We start from the raw sequence: 7136 nt of genomic DNA, 5'->3' as shown, positions 1-7136 counted from the left end.
AAGAAGAAATAAAACTGGCCTTCTGTAGACTAGTCTGGAGCATCAGCATTTGTGGGATCGATTACAGGCTCAAAAGGGCCAGAAACAAAGGACTTTCTTCTGAAACTCTTCAGTCTATTCTTGTTCTGAGAAATTAAGACTATTCCATGTGAGAAATTGCCAAGAAACTGAAGATCTCGTACAATGCTGTGTACTCCCTTCACAGAACAGCGCAAATTGGCTCTAACCAGAATAGAAAGAGGAGTGGGAGGCCCCGGTGCACAACTGAGCAAGAGGACAAGTACATTAGAGTGTCTAGTTTGAGAAACAGACGCCTCACAAGTCCTCAACTGGCAGCTTCATTAAATAGTACCCGCAAAACACCAGTGAAGAGGCGATTCCGGGATGCTGGCCTACTGCGTCCGTAAAATGTATGTACTGTAGGTTCGGAACTTTTGTAAAACATCACAGCACAGTTGAAAATTGTATGGCAGCTAGAAATCAAAACTGGATGGTCTTCAGGTATAGGTGGGAGGGGTTGAGGGTAGCTGACTGATGGGACTAAAAACAAAGATAACAATTTTCTATTTTTTATTTTTTTATTTTACCGTTATTTTACTAGGTAGGTTGACTGAGAACACATTCTCATTTACAGCAACGACCTGGGGAATAGTTACAGGGGAAAGAAGGGGGGATGAATGAGCCAGTTGTAAGCAAAATGAGCCAATTGAATGAGTCAATTGGATTGTGAAATATACTGTGTCTGTATAAGCTAGAAGTAGAAGCCTAAGTGTTGCTGTCCATTAGTTTATTCCAATTAGGGGAGGGGTGATAGGGTTAGGGGAAAATAATAACAGAAAATATGATATGCTGTCCCAGCTAGCACAGTGGATCTGGCCCGATTCCGGCTGAGAGTCACACTCGGCCGACCTCATGTGGCTCGAGTCTGGGCTGCCTTCGGCAGTATTACATATGGCTAGGATGCGGGGACTGCGCTCGGGCCGATTCTGTTGTGAGTTATCTGGCCCAAATGTATCACTTGGGGCTCGGCCCGATTCCAATGAGAGTTATCTGGCCCAAATGTATTACTTGGGACTCTGGCCGATTGGGGCTACTCTCTGGCAGATAATTACACGGGCTGCTTTATATGATTAACATTTCATTATTTATTTGTTTTTTCTGTATTTTTCTCATTGTTTCTGTGATCAAAAAATACAATTAACATTTAAATGAAATTCTTTGAGTCCTGAGTAGTATTTGAGTATTTTGATTCTTTGTGCAAGGCAATTGATAAGCATTAAATCTTTATGGATGGAACCTCCAAAGTGGTGCAGTGGTCTAGAAACTGCATTTCTACAGATGCTGGTTTGAGACCCGTGCCGGCCGCGATCGGGAGACCCATTAGGCGACGCACAATTGGCCCAGCGTCGTCCGAGTTAGGGAAGGGTTTGACTGGCCGGGATGTCCTTGTCCTATAGCTTCTGGGGGGATTCTGGTAAGATGCCAATTCCGGGCCGATTCAAAACAGTTCTGGCCCCCCGGAAGTGGGCCACTTCTGGGCCGATTCCTCATTGCTAGCTGGGGTATATACTGTACATACTGAGAAAAATATATATCGGTGATTGGAAATGATGCAGACAATTACATTGATAGAAGCCACAGTCTAACTGCAATATTAAAGATGATCTAGCCCCTAAAAGGAAAAAATAACAATAAAATAATAAAATCAAATTGACCAATATCCTCTTCAGAATTCATTCCAACAAGCCTCTTAGCTTTTAGATCTACAAGACCATTGTGTCCAATGGTTGATTGACTTCATGCGCCTTGTCATGACAGTCCCCCGGTCACAAATATGTACAAATTGGGAAGATTAAACCTTTTTAACCCTTCAAAACCGGACCTAGGATCCCCAATTATGTTGATATTGTGAGGATAGACGCTGGAGACAGGAAGCAGGTACAGGGAGAACATTTAATGAATAACGGACATAAAACAGGACAGGAACATCAGAGCGCGACGTATGTTTGTTGTTTTTGAACGCCGAAACTGAAACCTGTCGAATGCTGAAACCTGAACTAAAGACCTCGGTTTATTTTGGTTTTATTTCGAATCGTGCGGCTCTGTTGAGCTAAATTCCTGTGAGCGCTGCTATCTGTCCCGGGATCCTGTCAGAATCCGAATAGGGGGTTAGCAGCTAGCCTAGCTGGCTCGGTGGTCTCTAATGGAGGCCGCTGTTGAACATTTCCAGCATGGCAGGAGCTGTGTTTACTTTGCTTTGTTCCGGGACAATGTGGACCGCGCTAACTTTCAATGTAGCAACTGCTTGCTTGTGGAGGACTACAGGAATGAACTAGCTACTCTTAGCAAGCATGTAGCAAACCTACATAAGCTACTGGGGAACCCACGCCCAGCTACTTTTTATTTTTCTTCCACCCCAGTAGCCGGACGCCGCTCTGGTCTGGTGGAAGTTTTGCCGCCATGTCGGCTCTCCACAACCGACTGGCCGGTGCTAGGCAGAGTTCCATCCCCGAAGGGGTCTCCCCCTTCCCTGGAGAACTGAGCTGATCTCGACTCAACCAACCAGCCATGGAGGTTTGTCACTCGCCGTGGAAGTTGAAGAAGGCATCCTCCGGGGGTCTCCATGGAGGTGTTGAGCCCGGAACTGACACAGACCAGAAAAAGCTTTGCCGCCCTGGATCCAGAGGTTCCGGCGCCTTCGTTCTTGGTGGCTTCCCAATCAAGATCGGATCCGGAGGTACCTGCATCTTCATTTTCATCCTCGGCTCTGTCTCCCTCTCCGGTGGCTTCTACCTCGGGTTCAGATCCTCGGCGCTCCCAGCCTCACCAGACCGTGAGGCTCCCTGAGAGACCAGCCCATTCAACATCACCAGCTGTCAGCATAGGTAGCTCTATGGTGAGAAACATCTCGGTCCCCAAGGTAAAAACCTTGGGGACAGGACATAACAAGGCTGCTTCTGACTGTTCTACCACAGATGCCGGGAGCTGACACTGTCGTAGTCCATGTGGGTTCAAACGACATCAGAAGGGCTAGCTCGGAACATTTGAAAATTGATTTTAATAACTGATTTTAACATTAAAAGACTCCAAAAAACGGCCAATAATTTCAGGTCCAGTACCATCGCTGGGCCGCAGGTGTGAAAGATTAAGCAGACTGCTGGCATTACACATCTGGCTAAAATACTACAGTAGCTCTGCTGGACTCACTTTTATTGATAACTTTGACACCTTCTGGAAACAGAAGATTTGGATGGAATGATGGAATCCATCCAAATCATCTTGGCTCTTGGACTCCATCCACACATTTCAAGGCTGCGTTGAAACAATGACTGGTAAATGATCCAAGACCATTGTGACAACGAGTCGTCATAATTCTGCATCGAATGTACATGATCTTAGGGGCATTGGCAAAAATAATGTAAGTAATTTAATTTATGTACACCTAATTGCACCGAATACATCTGTTTATCCTACAGTTATTGTAAGCAGTAATCATGAGTCTATAAACCAGAGTTACACTGTTAGCACAGAGGCGGTGTGCAATAGTAGGAAGACCACTTTATGCAGCTCATCCTGCACTATCAGCTCCAATGTAAATAACATGAGTAAGTCTACCTCTGATAAGCTTCCCAGTAAAGCATTAAAAACAATCAAGCAACCCAGAAAGGTGCTAAAACGTAGCCCATATTAACATATGTAGCCTAAGAAACAAGGTCCATGAAGTCAATAACTTGCTTGTAACAGATTCATATTCTGACTATCTCTGAAACTCACTTAGATAATACCTTTGATGATACAGTGGTAGCAATACATGGTTATAACATCTACCGAAAGACAGAAATGCCAACGGAGGCGGTGTTGCGGTCTATATTCAGAACCACATTCCTGTGAAGCTTAGATACAATCTAATGTTAAATACTGTTGAAGTAATATGGCTACAGGTTCAACTGCCTCACCTAAATCCCATTCTTGTGGGAAGCTGCTACAGACCACCAAGTGCTAACAGTCAGTATCTGGATAATATGTGTGAAATGCTTGATAATGTATGTGTTATCAACAGAGAAGTATATTTTCTGGGTGATTTAAATATTGACTGGCTATCATCAAGCTGCCCGCTCAGGAAAAAACCTCAAACTGTAACGAGTGCCTGCAACCTGGATCAGGTTGTCAGTCAACCTACCAGGGTAGTTACAAACAGCACAGGAATGAAATTATCAACATGTATTGATCACATCTTTACTAATGCTGCAGATCTTTGCTTTAAAGCAGTATCCAAATCCATAGGATGTAGTGATCACAATATAATAGCCATATCTAGGAAAACCAAAGTTCCTAGGAATTGAAAAATTGTATGGTTGAGAGGGATGAGGCAAAGGTATGGCAAGTAAGTCTGGCAGCCCGAACTGATTGGCAGAAATACTGCAAATTAAGAAATTATGTGACTAAACAAAATAAAAATAAACTACACTATGAAACCAAGATAAATTATATAAAGAATGATAGTAAAAAGCTTTCGGCAACCTTAAATGAAATTTTTTCATTCATAGAATCAGATGGCTCATTCATCACAAAGCCCACTGATATTGCAAACTACTTTAATTACTTTTTCATTGGCAAGATAAGCAAAGTTAGGGATGACATGCTAGCAACAAATGCTGACACTACACATCCAAGTATATCAGACCAAATTTTGACTATGCATAGATATAGAACAGAGTAGCGAGTAGCATCAGCGTAAAAAAAGGGGTCAATGCAAATAGTCCGGGTAACCATTTGATTAACTGTTTAGCAGTCTTATTTGCTTGGGGGTAGAAGCTATTAAGGAGCCTTTTGGACCTAGAGTTGATGCTCCTGTACCACTTGCCGTGCGGTAGCAGAGAGAACAGTCTATGACTAAGGTGGCTGGAGTCTTCCTGGCCTTCCTCTGACACCACCTGGTATAGAGGTCCTGGATGGCAGGAAGCTTGGCTCCAGTGATGTACTGGGCCGTACTCATTACCTTCTGTAATGCCTTGCAGTCGGATGCTGAGCAGTTGGCATACCAAGCGGTGATGCAAACAATCAGGCTCTCGACATGCTCCACTACAGCTCGTCGATGTGAATGGGGGTATGCTCGGCCACCCTTTTCCTGTAGTCCACGATCAGCTCTTCTGGCTTGCTCACCTTGAAGGAGAGGTTGTTATCCTTTTATTTATTTATTCTTTTTTTGTGGGGGGTAGATCAGCTTTATATACATACATATACATACATACACATACATACATTTCTATTTGCCATATATTTTTCAACGGTGCTGTGATGTTTCACAAAACTTCTGAACCAATCTATTCTCATTGTTTCTACAGATTGCAAATTTGACTTTTCAGATCACCCAGTAGTGCTATCTGTAGGTTTAGTGCCAGGTAAATATTATAATTCTTCAGCCATTCCTGGACCTGTGACCAAAAGCAAGCTACTGTGAGGGAAAAAAGTATTTGATCCCTTGCTGATTTTGTACGTTTGCCCACTGACAAAGAAATGATCAGTCTATAATTTTAATGGTAGGTTTATTTGAACAGTGAGAGACAGAATAACAACAACAAAAAATCCTGAAAAATGCATGTCGAAAATGTTATAAATTGATTTGCATTTTAATGAGGGAAATAAGTATTTGACCCCCTCTCAATCAGAAAGATTTCTGACTCTCAGGTGTCTTTTATACAGGTAACGAGCTGAGATTAGGAGCACACTCTTAAAGGGAGTGCTCCTAATCTCAGTTTGTTACCTGTATAAAAGACACCTGTCCACAGAAGCAATCAATCAATCAGATTCCAAACTCTCCACCATGGCCAAGACCAAAGAGCTCTCCAAGGATGTCAGGGACAAGATTGTAGACCTACACAAGGCTGGAATGGGCTACAAGACCATCACCAAGCAGCTTGGTGAGAAGGTGACAACAGTTGGTGCGATTATTCGTAAATGGAAGAAACACAAAAGAACTGTCAATCTCCCTCGGCCTGGGGCTCCATGCAAGATCTTACCTCGTGGAGTTGCAATGATCATGAGAACGGTGAGGAATCAGCCCATAACTACATGGGAGGATCTTGTCAATAAAGACTTAAAGGTTCAGACCGAGTCTGCGTCTCTCACATGGGTAGGCAGACCATTCCATAAAAATTGAGCTCTATAGGAGAAAGCCCTGCCTCCAGCTGTTTGCTTAGAAATTCTAGGGACAATTCAGAGGCCTGCGTCTTGTGACCATAGCGTACGTGTAGGTATGTACAGCAGGACCAAATCGGAAAGATAGGTAGGAGCAAGCCCATGTAATGCTTTGTAGGTTAGCAGTAAAACCTTGAAATCAGCCCTTGCCTTAACAGGAAGCCAGTGTAGGGAGGCTAGCACTGGAATAATATGATCAAATATTTTGGTTCTCATCAGGATTCTAGCAGCCTTATTTAGCACTAACTGAAGTTTATTTAGTGTTTTATCCGGGTAGCCGGAAAGTAGAGCATTGCAGTAGTCTAACCTAGAAGTTACAAAAGCATGGATTCATTTTTCAGCATCATTTTTGGACAGAAAATTTCTGATTTTTGCAATGTTACTTAGATGGAAAAAAGCTGTCCTTGAAACAGTCTTGATATGTTCATCAAAAGAGAGATCAGGGTCCAGAGTAACGCCGAGGTCCTTCACAGTTTTATTTGAGACGACTTTACAACCATCAAGATTAATTGTCAGATTCAACAGAAGATCTCTTTGTTTCTTGGGACCTAGAACAAGCATCTCTGTTTTGTCTGAGTTTAAAAGTAGAAAGTTTGCAGCCATCCACTTCCTTATGTCTGAAACACAGGCTTCCAGCGAGGGCAATTTTGGGGCTTCACCATGTTTCATCGAAATGTACAGGTGTGTGTCATCCACATAGCAGTGAAAGTTAACATTATGTTTTCGAATGACGTCCCCAAGAGGTAAAATATATAGTGAAAACAATAGTGGTCCTAAAACAGAACCTTGAGGAACACCGAAATGTACAGTTGATTTGTCAGAGGACAAACCATCCACAGAGAAACTGATATCTTTCCGACAGATAAGATCTAAACCAGGCCACAACTTGTCCGTGTAGACCAATTTGGGTTTCCAATCTCTCCAAAAGAATGTGGTGA

This window comes from Salmo salar, chromosome ssa22, assembly GCF_905237065.1.
Source record: "Salmo salar chromosome ssa22, Ssal_v3.1, whole genome shotgun sequence".
Classification (NCBI taxonomy): Eukaryota; Metazoa; Chordata; class Actinopteri; order Salmoniformes; family Salmonidae; genus Salmo; species Salmo salar.
The sequence above is the reverse complement of the archived record's forward strand: the minus strand, read 5'-3'. Positions refer to the sequence as shown.